This window comes from Marmota monax, unplaced genomic scaffold (genome assembly GCF_021218885.2).
Source record: "Marmota monax isolate L192 unplaced genomic scaffold, Marmota_monax_Labrador192_F-V1.1 WCK01_AAM20220418_F8-fsc00127, whole genome shotgun sequence".
NCBI classification, from domain to species: domain Eukaryota; kingdom Metazoa; phylum Chordata; class Mammalia; order Rodentia; family Sciuridae; genus Marmota; species Marmota monax.
The window spans coordinates 5,088,898-5,100,973 of NW_026692894.1; the positions used below are offsets into that span (position 1 = coordinate 5,088,898).

The 12,076-nt window shown below is 52.7% G+C and overlaps 1 long non-coding RNA gene across 6 annotated transcripts; it reads left to right on the forward strand.

Moving 5' to 3' along the window:
- Positions 1-363: 363 nt before the first annotated feature.
- LOC124096779 (uncharacterized) lies at positions 364-9,180 on the forward strand. 6 transcript variants are annotated; one of them, XR_009227365.1, is made up of 5 exons: positions 1,346-2,211; positions 2,978-3,057; positions 4,252-4,350; positions 4,456-7,742; positions 7,861-9,180. It is a non-coding gene; the product is annotated as an uncharacterized LOC124096779 (long non-coding RNA). The 6 variants fall into 6 exon arrangements; XR_006853001.2 differs by lacking the exons at positions 4,456-7,742; positions 7,861-9,180 and adding an exon at positions 364-664 and having other exon boundaries at positions 2,056-2,211; positions 4,252-4,422; XR_006853004.2 differs by lacking the exons at positions 4,456-7,742; positions 7,861-9,180 and adding an exon at positions 745-1,314 and having other exon boundaries at positions 2,056-2,211; positions 4,252-4,422.
- Positions 9,181-12,076: the final 2,896 nt, after the last annotated feature.

Consider the following 12,076-nt stretch of genomic DNA (forward strand, 5'->3'; position numbering starts at 1 on the left):
ACCCCTTAATCCCAGTGCCTTGGGAGGCTGAGACAGGAGGATCTCTGAGTTCAAAGCCAGCCTCAGCAAAAGCAAGGCGCTGAGCAACTCAGTGAGACCCTGTCTCTAAGTAAAATACAAGGGCTGGGGATGTGGCTCAAGCAGTAGCGCGCTCGCCTGGCATGTGTGCGGCCTGGGTTCGATCCTCAGCACCACATACAAACAAAGATGTTGTGTCCGCCAAAAAGCGAAAAATAAATATTGAATCTCTGTCTCTCTCTCTCTCTCTCTCTCTCTCTCTGTCCCTCTCTCTTCTCTCTCTCTCTCTCTTTAAAAAAAATAAATAAATAAATAAATAAATAAAATACAAAACAGGGCTGGGGATGTGGCTCAGTGGTCAAGTGTAACTGACTTTCCCCACAAGAATGTGGGTCCCAGGAGGGCAGGATTTGGGTCTGCCTGGCTCACTCTGTATCCCCAGCACCCCTCACAATGGCTGGCATCGAGTAGGTGTGCAATAAATACTTGTTGGTTGAGTGAAAGAATTCTGAGTTCTGACTGTGCTCTTGGCCAGCCCTGCCCTGGGCACCACGGAGGAGGGAGAGCAAGAGGATCGAGGTCCCAGCCCTCCAAGCGTGCCTGCCCAGCTGGTTCCAGCACAGTGGGACAGGTCTCCGACAGCCAGGTGAGTCCTGGGTGAATCACCGCTAATGAGACGGTGAGAGCCACGCCAAGCGGCTTCCCACACAGGCAGCCGACAGGTCACTGCCTGTCGCCAGGAAACTCCTCAGTAAGGATTGAGCAGGACCCTGGGCTGGGTGGAGGAAGTGTCCTCCTCCTCTGGAGACCGACCCATTCCTGAGGACTGAGTGGTTCACCTGGGCTCTCCACGCCCCCAGGCCTTGGCAGGACTCTGGTTTCTCAACCTTGGCCCTGAGATCTTCCTAAAAGGAGTTTCGCTCACTCGGCCCACGCCCCTCCTTGCCAGGGCCTGTTTGTCAACTAGCCCTCTCTGAGTCCCTGGGACGACAGAGGGAAGACAGCTGAGTCTGGCCAGCGCTAGGACCCTCCACGGACCAGCGGCCTGCAGGAGGGTCCATCAGTCAGTTCATTAAGTGTAGGGATAGGATCAATGGTGGGGTGACCTCCACCACCACGGTACTCCTGCCTGGTTGGAGCCCAGGGCCCATGAGGGCGCCTGCCCGAGCCCAGGCCAGCTGACCATGCCAGGGCAGGGCCTCTTACCCTCATCTGCAGCACGCGGCAGAGTCTCCTGCTCTGTGGGTGGCTGCAGGGCTGAGATGAGATCATGGACACACAGAGCAAGGAACGCAGGTGGGTCCCCAGGCCTCACCCCGCAGCCCAGGGCATGTGGCGAGGGCAAGCAGCAGATGCCCGGGAAGAGGCTGGCCAGGTCCCAGTCCCCTGGTGACCTTGGCCAATGCAGAGTGTCTCCCGCCCCCTCAGGTGGGGCACTTGAGGCCCTCCCTCCCCAGAACCAAACAGCCCAAGACTAAAGTTGGAGTTGTTTGTGTCTATAGCAAAGACGGTCAGCCATAGCTCAGTGTCAAGGGCTGCTGTCATCCCAGGAGGGGACCGACATGGAAACACCAGCAGGCCCTGGGCACACAGGCTTTTCTCTATGGGACTCTCTGGGGTCAAGGAAGGAGTGTCGCCCCGGCAAGACTGAGGTCCCTGCAGCCTCATGGAGGGGCTGGACGTGGGCAAGACTCCTCTGGCCTATGTTTGGCATCGAATCCTCACTGGCCAGGCGCAGTGATGCCCACAGCACAGATATCGTCACGCCCATTTTATAGATGATAAAGGCTTAAAGCGGTGAGCGACGTGTCCTAGGTCACTTGACGGCGAGTGGCAGGGGTGCCTCTGAATCTCCACCCTGGGCTGTGGTCTCTTGCGCCCGCCTTGAGTTCCTTGCTCTCTTCATCTGTACGGCAGACGTTACACGGTGCTTACCCCATGCCAGGCACAGCCTACCAGCTGGGGACCTAGAGGTATCAGGCAGCGTCTGGAGGGGAGTCACAACAGGCACCATTCATTCAGCTATCCCTTCTGCAGTGTTCCCTGAGCACCTACTGTGAACCTGCAGTCTACCAGGTGCTGGGATCCAGAAGCCAACAACATAGACTGCTGCCCTCACGGAGGCTTTCTTCTCCTGGGGAAGGCAGATAGTAATCCAATCAGGGAGCAGTGTTCTGCAGAAACACCACTGAGGTAAGAGAACAAACAGGAGTCAGGGTGCTATTTTAGAGGGGGTGCTGAAGGAGGGCCTTTCCAAAATATTTGCTTGTGGTTATGTATAACTTTCAAACAGAAGAGCCCTGTAAATGTCTGAGGAAACAAAGGTGGGGGTGGGGGCAACATGTGCAAAGGCCCTGTGGCAGGAATGTGCTTGGAGGTGCTTTGAGGGAAGAAGGGAATCTAGTAGGGAAGAGCAGTGGCGGTGAGTTAGACTGGTAGGAAGGAGGCAATGGGAGTGGGGAGGCACAGATCCTAGAGGCTTGTAGTTCAAGGTAAGGTCTTTACCCCACCCCTCACTCCAAGTGGGATGGGAAAGGCTGGAAGATTTTTGAGCTGAGAATTGATCTGAGCTGACCTTGGGTCCCCCCCCCCTTTTTTTCCCCTCAGTAGTGCCAGAGATGGAACCCAGGGCCTTGCACACGTTAGGCAAATGCTCTGCCCCTGAGCTACACCCCAGCCCTTGAGCTAGGTTTTAAAAGAATTGCTTTGATCGCTTCTTGGCCTCTGGCTAGGATCAAGTGTAGTAAAACAGTCACTCTGGTGCTGTGGAGGCTTTAAGGGGGCAGGGGTCTGGGAGAGGCAATGAGCTATCGGTGGTCGGTGGTCGTGGTGGCCAGGGAAGGAGAGCTTCATGGAGGATGTATTCTGGAGCACTGGGAATGGGAGCCAGGGGTGCTCTGCCGCTGACCTGCATCCCTAGGCCCCCCACCCCCACTTTTTAATTTTTATTTTTACACAGGGTCCTGCTAACTTGCCCACGTTGGCCTCAAACTGAGATTACAGCCGTGCCCCTGGCATCCAGCAGGAGGTATTTTGAAGGTAGTCCCAGGCTGACCGTGGGGTAGGGGAGGGTGAGGGGTCAAGACAATCTGGGCTCCAAGAAGAGGAGGTCGACTCTGCCCAGGTTTGATGTGAGTTGAGCCCAGCAGACTGCCACCACACTCCCACCCTGGCTGGTACCATCTACCAGTGCAGCCTTTTTGGAAAGTGTTAATGCCCTTTGACCAGTGAGTCCCCTTCTAGAAAGTTCTCCTGAGCAAGCCATCAGAAATGAAGGAAGCACCCGGCCTCCTGCCTTCACTGCAGAGTTATTGAGAAGAGCTAAATAAATAAATAAACAGCCTGCGGTCCAACAGCTAGGACCTGTTTGAACCAAGTGGACCCATCCTTGAACCTTGCACTTGACAGATTCAGGTTTTGTGTGTGGGCGGGCGTGGGGGAGGGTACTGGGGATTGAACTCAGGGGCACTCAACCACTGAGCCACATGCCCAGACCTACTTTGTATTTTATTCAGTGACAGGGTCTCACTGAGTTGCTTAGGACCTCACTTTTGCTGAGGCTGGCTTTGAACTTGTGATCCTCTTGTCGCAGCTCAGCTGCTGGGATTACAGGTGTGCACTACTGTGCCCAACCTCAGGTTTCATGTTTCTTTCTTTTTTTTTTTTTAATATTTATCTTTTAGTTTTAAGTGGACACAATATCTTTATTTTACATTTACGTGGAGCTGAGGATAGAACCCAATGCCTCATGCATGGTAGGCGAGTGCTCTACCACTGAGCCACAATCCGAGCCCCAGATTCATGTTTCTTAAGAGGGTTTTTTGGGTTTTGTTTCTGGTGCTGGGGATTGAACCCAGGGGTGCTGTACCACTGAGCTACATCCCAACCCTTCTTACTTTGAATTTTGTGGCCGAATTATTATCATTATTATTGCAGAGCTGAGGATTGAACCCCTGCTAAACAAGTGCTCTACCACTGAGCAACACCCCCAGCCCCTTGAGACAGAGTCTTGCCAAATTGCTGAGGCTGACCTTGAACTCAAAATTCCCCTGCCACAGCCTCCCAAGTAGCAGGGATTATAGGTACGCACACAGAACCCAGCTCTCCCAAGAGTTTTAATGTCAAAGGACAAGACTTATGCTACAATGTCAAGTGGATGCAATATTTTGCAGAGGCAGACACATATACAGAAAAGAAATACACTAAACTCTCCCCCCTTTTTTTCATTGCCAGGGATCAAAGCCCGGGTGTCCAGCATGCCGGGCAAAGGTTCTACCAGAGCTGCACTCCCAGCCCAGAAAAAAACTAACCACGATTTTCTCCGGATCTTGGGTCACTATCATTTTCTTTTTTACACTTTTCTGCATTGTATTGATGTTCTAAGATGGCCTCGAGTTACCTTTCTGACAGTGTGATTAAAATCTCGTTTTAAAAAAGGAAAGAGAGGAAATGTGAGTTCCCAGAAGCGGAGGCGCTGCCGAGGCCAGGCAGGAACGAGAACCGACCAGCCCATCTCTTCCAGGGAAAGCTGCGGCCACGTGGACTGAGGCAGTCCCCGCCGGCCCGCGCCCTGGTTACCCCCCCCCAGGACTGCAGGCGCCCGGCGGGGCGGGGCGGGAACAGTTGCTGCAGGACAGAGCGAGCTCCACGTGGCCCTCCTTCTCCCCTTCCTGCCGCCTAGGCCGAGCATTGGCTGTCTCCAGACCCCTGCAGCCTTGGAGTGGCCCCCCATCTCCTCGGCCTCCATTCTGTCCTTGTGGGAGGCCCTACTCGTGAATGGAGTGTCTCCCCTGACTTGATTATAAAAATCGTGATTCCCAAAGTGGTCCCCTGGAGAAGCAGCAGGAGCAACACCTTCCCAGGTCCCGCCCCAGGCCGAGGGGGTCTGGGTCTCTGGAGGTGGGGCCGGCGACTGTCTGCCTGTGATATTGGGGGTCAAACTCAGGGCTTCACACCTACTAGGCAAGTGCTCCACCCTCAGCGGCATCCCCAGCCCCTTTATTTTGGTACAGTAGTTCTCTTAGTGGCCCAGGCTGGTCTCGAACTTGTGATCCTTCTTGCCTCAGTTTCCCGATGTCACTGGGATGACAACCCGCTTGGAACCCATGCCCTTAACCTCTGCTCTGCAGCTGCATCCGCCGGCTGCCCTGCTGGGTCCGGCTCAGGGCTAGCGCAGACTGCACAGGCAGGCCTTGAACTGGAGTTGGGGCACGGCCGCGCCGGAGCCCTGTCTGCAAGGTTGGGAAAAAACAGACTGACTCCCCAGGAGACCCAGGCAGCCCAGGTTCCCTGTGGGATGAGGGAGGTGGGCTGCGTGAGCCTGCAGAGGCCTCTGCAGTCCTGGTAGCCGGCGGTGGTGTGGGTGGACGAGCACCGCAGAGGCGGGGCGCAGCGCCACCTGCTGGCCAGAAATCGTCATTGGTGACGCCCGGGGACAAATGCACGGACCTACCGAGGCACATCTCAGGATCACCATGGCAGGCGGCAGCACGTGTCTCCTCCCGCTGCACGCGGGCGTACTTGTCCACACGTGGATGTCTGAGCCTGTGGACACGTGGGGCCCTCAGCCACAAGACTTGGTAGCACCAAATTCTCTCATTTATTCATTTGTTCCCTTATCAAATGTTCTTTGAGATATGCCAAGCCTACACAGCTGTCACCAGGGAGCCTCCAGGCAGGGTGAGGGTCGTGAGACTCGGTAATCACAAGGTGAAATGGATTAGGGTCCCGAGAGGGATGTACCCCATGAGGTCACGGAGGCACCCCAACCCATCCAGACCGGGGTTGGAGCAGGGAATCCTTCCCCAGGGAATCCTGGTCTCAGACTGATCAGGAGATGGCTGGGGCAAGGGGCAAGGGCCAGCCAGAGCCAAGCCTGCAGGGAGAGCTGGGAGGGAGACCCCAGCTCCTGCAAAGGGTCCTGCACAAGCTGCAGAGTCTGGACTCTGTCCCCACAGGTGGTGGCCAGATTCTGGTGTGACACTATCCCGACGCATTTGTACCAAAGCTTAGGACTCAGGATCCAAGGGTCTGTCAGTCCCTTGGGGTGCTGGGCCTTGGATGTGATGTGTCCCTGTGACCTGTTCCTCCTGGCTACAGCAGCTGTCCTTGGATATGTCCTTGGTGAGGCGCCCCAAACCCTAGAGACAGGCCTGTTTCCAGTCTAGCAGTGACCAGAGTGGACAGCCGTCCCTGCAGCCCTCCCTGCCAAGTCAGGCATCCCCATGTGCCCAGCTGATGCCCTGTTTTCAGTTCACGAGGGTGTCCGAGACAGCTCCAGGGTACAGCTCCCACCCGGTCCCTCCAAGGAGAGTCAGTGCCTCTCCGAGGGGTGGGAGCTGGGCGCTTTGATGGGTGGGAGATAGAGCTGGGGAGTCCCTGACGCTGAACACAGGACCATCCTGGCTGGTGGGTACTAGGAAGGGACCTTGGGCAGCACAGGGCCAGGGGGGCAGCACGAAGCCCCTCTGAAGAGGAGTTGACTGCTTCCCTGTTCTGCCTGCGGCTGAGGTGAAGGCTTTGGCAATGGCTGATCCTCCCCCTGCCTGGCCTCTAGCCTGGTCCTCCACTTGCGGTTTTCCTCAGTGGCTCAGTGGTGGCGGCTTCCGAGAAGACCCACCAAGACTTTCCTGTCAGGGCAACTCCAAGTTCCTCTTAGCGAGGAAGGGGAAGTGGTGGAGTTTCTCCGGAGGGCTTTCCGTTTCGTTCTAAGAAGCCAAGGTGTCCCAACCCAGGGCTGGGGCAGAGCCCAGGCTTCAAGGAGAAGTTCAGCTGCAGGGGCTTTCCCACCCAGGGTCAGCCGCAGCTCATTCGCCAGGGCCCACGGTGGACATTCCAGGCAAGGAAACAAAAGACCCGCGGCTCTGGAGGCCCCATCCGGCCTCCCTTTCTCTGCCCCCTTACGCCACCAACACACGCGCACACGTGCAGGAAGTGTGGCCTGCCCTCCGTCAGGGGCATCCCGCGTGGAAAGCGCTCTTCCTGCCAGCATGGTGGCGCACACCTGGAATCCCAGGGACTCGGGAAGCTAAGGCAGAAGAGTTCAAGTTTAAGGTCAGCCTGGGCACCTTAGTGAGACCCTGTCTCAAAATAAAAAAATAAAATAAAAAAGACTGGGGATGTAGCTCAAGGGTAGAGCACCCCTGGGTTCCATCTCCAGCACAGGAAAAAAAGAAAAAAAAACCCACTTGCTTGGGGGTAATGACCTTCCATGCTCAGAACAATAGCCACCATTGATTGTGGGCGCTCACTGTGTGCCATGTTCCGTGCCAAGCACTTTGCATGAATTTCCTCCTCTGATCCTCACGATGATCCCAAGGGGGAAGATACAATCAGTATCCTTCAAGTCAAGCCACCTGTCTGGCTTGTCCTTCCTAGGAGACCTCTTCGCAGAAAAGTGGGAGAATATTGGACCTTCACAGGAGGTGCCTGGGAAGGTCTGGTCCTCGCTTTCCCACGGTGCGCGAAGCCAGCTGTGGAGAAGAGCCGGGCTCCGGTCATGGCTGTCCTCGTCCCACTCAGGCAGCCCCAGCCCTCCCCAGGGCATTTTGAATTCTCGTCACCTTTTCTATTTTCTGTTTTTCTCCCACAACATTATTTTAGGGCTTCTGCTATGCTAACACATGTTTTGGGGACAGTGGGGGATTCCCCAAAACCATGATGCTGTTCAGTTCAAAAACATTTGCCTGAAGGTCCACAGCTGGGTGACTCACGCTGCTGAGGGGGTAAGAAAACTCACAGCTGCAGCGGGGAGAGGCTGGCCCAACCAAAGGGGGGACCCTTACAGGGTGGCCGGTTTGAGTAAATAAAAATACAGGAAGTCCAGCTAATTTTGAATTTCAGACGAACAACTCCACTTGGAACATCTGGAAGCTTCAAGTTTATCTGTTAGCCAGGTGTGGTGGCACACGCCTGAACTCCCAGCTACTGGGGAGGCTTCAACAGGAGGATCTCAAGTTAAAGGCTGGTCTTGTGACTTACTGAAAACTTGTCTCAAAAATTAAAAAAAAAAAAGTTATTTGTTGTCTATCGGAAATTCAAATTTAACTGGTAACCTGTATTTTTTCTGGCAGCCCGAGATTCTCTCTGCACCTGGAGCAGAGCCATGGCCTTTCCTCTGGCCTCAGCAAAGTGCTGCTGAGAGAGAGACAGCAGGCTGACTGGGATGACCATGAACCTGGGAGTCTCAGGGATCAGGGAAGGGTGGAGAGACACCCCGCCCTGGGGTTCTACCTGAGCAATCAAAGGAGCTCAGCCCAGGGCAGAGTTCATGTTCAAATTCCAAGAGAAATGCAAGGGTGCTCTTGAAGGTCACCCTGCCTTCTCTAGGCCTCGGTTTTCTCAGCTTGGCAATGGGGAGAAGGTTTGGATTTGGCAATGGCTAGTGAGCCTCCTAGCCCTTGGTTTTTCTGGTCCTGTGGACAAGAAGCAAGAGGTAAGAGTCAACCAAGGATGGAGTTTACAGAGGAAAGAGCTGTCCCTGCCACCTGCATCGGCCGAAGGAGGTGGGGCCTTGCCCTGGACCCTGGGTACTTTGGAGGCTCCCCTTGGGCCAGGAGTATAGTTTGTGCTGGGACCTCCTTGGAAGGGATCCTGGGAACGTCTCTGTGGGTCACAGGGCCCCAAGCCATACACAGCCATAAATACCTCCCAAACTAGAAAAGTATATAGTCAGAATGAAATTATTAAATGCCCACCAAATGTTAACCAGGCAATTGCAACCCAGCTCTTACAGTCGTGTAAACTGAACGTGATACGCTGTGTACCAGTGTCCACTCTATGCTCTGAACATGGCTTGCTCCTGTACCACCCCAACTGATTTTTAAAATGGGCGTGGGTTTCTTTCTCCTCCTCTCTCCCTGCTCCTCCCTAATCTCTCCCCCTCCCTCATCTCAGGGGAACAGGATTACCTTTCTTCCCCATCCTAGGCAGAGTTATCTGTCCTTGAGCACACACCCACCACAGGGACAAGTAACTCAAACTTTGGGGACAGCACCAGATCTCAGAAATGACTATCTCCCAAATTAACTAGTGAATTCCAACTCTGGACAGAGAACACACGGAATGTAGCCTCTGAATCACCTCTTTAAAAGCCCCCTGTTCCTGCTGATGGGCAGAATCACAGCCTCTGGGACAGGAGTCCCCTGTGTTTCTCCTTTACTAACAAAGCAATAAAACTTCTTTTTCTCAAAATAATGTCCTTGTTATTGGATTGGCAAGGGGGACAAGGACCAAGCATTCAGCAACAGGTTCACTTTAATATAATTGACACCTTGAAGCCTGTGACCTGAGCATCTAGAAGCTCAGGGCCTTACAGTCTCTTGGACACACCAGCAGCCATCTTCCAGGTGTGATTGTTGGTACCCAAATCTCTGGGGATGGAGAGAACCGGGAGACAGGGCGGGCCAGGGCCTCAGGCCAGGCTGCAGGTCCACATGGGGAGCTGGGGGCCACATCAGGAGCCGCCCTGGGTGCTCCAGGCTGTTGGTGCTCCAGGCTGTGCCTGCTGGGAGGGCCAGAGGTAGGAAGCTGCAGCCTGCAGGGAGGTGCCCAAGGTCCCCCACTATCGCCACCAGCGTCACCCCTCCATGTCATCACCAGAAGGCATTATTCTTTGCTCTGGACAATGGGCATTTTATTGATCTTATGTAAAGTGTAGGTAAAAATGTCCCCAAGAAGCTCAGCATCTTAGTGCGGTTGGGCAGCCACACAAGGGCCCCTAGATGGCGGATTGAACAACAGAAACGTTTTCCCGTGGTTCTGAAGGCTGCAAGCCTGAGATCAAGGTGTCACAGGTGGGGTTCTTCTGAGGTCTCTCTCCTTGGCTTGTAGATGCCATCTTCTCCTCCCTGTGACCCAGGGAGTGTGTCTGGGTGTGTGAGTCTGTGTCCCTGGCTCTTTCTTTCTTTTTTCTTTTTCTTTTTCTTTTTTTTTTAACTAGGGATTGAACTCACAGGTTCTCTACCTCTGCGCTACATCCCTAACCCTTTTATTTTACTTTTAAAAAGACTTTTTACTTTTTTCTTTCGGCAGTACTGAGGATTGAATTCGGGGCCTGGAGCATGCTGGGGGAGTGCTCGGCCACTGAACTACATCCCAGATCCCTTTTCAATCCTTTATACCAGGGATTGAAGCCAGGGGCACTCAACCACTAAGCCCCATCCCCGGCCCTTATTTTGTGTTTATTTTGAGACAGGGCCACTGGATTACAGGTGCTTGCCACCTTGGCTGCACCTTAGTGAATTCTTAAAGACAAACTTTTAGTGCTTGCACTTTTACAAAGTAGCATGTTTGTCGTTGAAAAGAGATGGCTTGAAAAGAAGAAAAGGAAATCAAGGATGATCGGGGAACCTCCCCGAGATCATCAGTTAACATTTGGTTTTCTAGTTCTATCTTTAGCTTTTTCTGTGTCTTCATCTACATCTTAATCTCCATTTGTATAACTATGGACGTGAAAGATAAGATTACCTAGTGCCATTTCATAACTTCTTATCCATTACTCTATCTAGATCACTTCACAGGGCATGAAATCATTTTCTCTGAAGCTATTTCTAGCTGGGCAGAGGAGGAGAGGGCCCTGGGAGGGTCAACACTTCTACGGTTGAATACTTAGTTTCCTTTTTCCTTTTAGTTAAATCTTTGCTATGATTATTTACTAATGATAAATTCCTAGAAGTGAAATTTCTGAGTTGAAGAGAAAGCATTATTTAATGCACTTGAACTTTACATTTTGTTTTGTTTCTGTGGTGCTGGAGACTGAGGTCAGGGATGTTCTACACTGAACCGTATCCCCATCGCATTTTATGTTTTATTTTATTTACTTGTTTGGGATCAGGGATTGAACTCAGGGGCACTTGGCCACCGAGCCACATCCCCAGCCCTATTTTGTATTTTACTTAGAGACAGAATCTCACTGAGTTGCTTAGTGCCTTGCTTTTGCTGAGGCTGGCTTTGAACTCGAGAACCTCCTGCCTCTGCCTCCTGAGCCCCTGGGATTACAGGCGTGCTCTATTTTTTATTTTGAAACTGAGTCTTGCTAAATTGCTGAGACTGGCCTTGAACTTTCAAATTCCTGCCTCAGCTTCCCAAGTCACTGAGATGATAAGCATGCTTTAACACTGTCATACACCCACATCTCGAACTTTCTTCCATGAATGATAGTATCTTTTATACTATTCTGTTCTTTGTATTTTTCACTTAACAAATTATTCTGAAGAGTTTTCCAAGTCAGTAGTGCACAGAATTTCATTCTATGCATGTACCATAATATATCTACCTTGTCCCCAGTTGATGAACATGTAAGTTGTGTATTAGTCATAGATGGCTGTGTAACAAATTACCCCAAAACTTAGTAAAGCAAAACAACAGGAACTTATTTCCTCTTATGGTTTCTGCTGGTCATAAATCTGAGAAGGACCCAGCTAAACACTTGTCCCTGGTGGGCTTTTATGTGGCAGCAGCCAGGTGCAGTCAGAGGCTGCTGCCATCTGAAGGCTTACCTGGGACCAGAGGGTCCTTTTCTAAGGTGATTAGAAAGTGGGTGCTGGCTGCAGGCTGGGGCCTCAGCTCTGCTCTGCATGGGATCCTTCCCACAGAGCTGCCCAGGTGTCCCCAGGAGGTGGTGGCTGGCTTTCCCCAGTGCAAGCTGTCTCAGAGGCCCTGCCTTTCATAACCTAGCAATATGTTTGTCACCTCGGCTTCCTCTGTATTCTGTGGACTGTGGCAACTACAGAACTCTGTTCAGGTTCAAGGAGAGGAAATAGACCCTACCTCTCAGGGGAGGTGCCAACATCACCTTGTAAGAAGAGCATGGGGAGAGGGGCGCAGTGGCACACTCCCGTAATCCCAGCAACCTGGGGGGCTGAGGCAGGAGGATTGTGAGTTCAAAGCCAGCTTCAGCAACTTAGCAAGGCCCTGAGCAACTCAGTGAGACCCTGTCTCTAAACAAAAATATAAATTAAAAAGGGCTGGGGATGTGGCTCAGTGGTAAAGTGCCCCTGAGTTCAAGCCCCAGGACCAAAAATAAAAATAAAAAATAAGAAAAGAGCATGGGAAATGG